The sequence below is a fragment of the Sinocyclocheilus rhinocerous genome, unplaced genomic scaffold (genome assembly GCF_001515625.1).
Source record: "Sinocyclocheilus rhinocerous isolate Xijiao unplaced genomic scaffold, SAMN03320098_v1.1 scaffold127, whole genome shotgun sequence".
NCBI classification, from domain to species: Eukaryota; Metazoa; Chordata; class Actinopteri; order Cypriniformes; family Cyprinidae; genus Sinocyclocheilus; species Sinocyclocheilus rhinocerous.
The window spans coordinates 1,125,952-1,126,211 of NW_015664685.1; the positions used below are offsets into that span (position 1 = coordinate 1,125,952).

The following is a 260-nucleotide window of genomic DNA, read 5'->3' on the forward strand; positions in this document are numbered from 1 at the left end:
ACGTGAAAAATTATTTCCCGACTGAGAAAATGCACATGAACTCAAGTCGAAAAGCTCTAATACTACAAATCCAACAAATCTTTGTAGTAACGCGAGTGGAGAGTGTCCATGTTGTTTTCACGTTCTGACTTAAAAGCACAACTCGGGAAATGAGTGCATCCGAGGAGTGCGTGAATGCAGTAATTGCACTTGCTCTGATGGCAGCAGGTAGCCTTCCGTTAACTAAGCTAAACATGCTTAAATTAAAATGCCTAAAGCTA

At 40.8% G+C, this 260-nt stretch overlaps 1 protein-coding gene across 1 annotated transcript in view; it reads left to right on the plus strand.

Annotated features, from left to right (window-relative positions):
• Nucleotides 1-260, plus strand: part of LOC107730309 (transmembrane protein 150A-like) — a 6,361-nt gene that overhangs the window by 5,021 nt on the left and 1,080 nt on the right. The window lies entirely within an intron of this gene.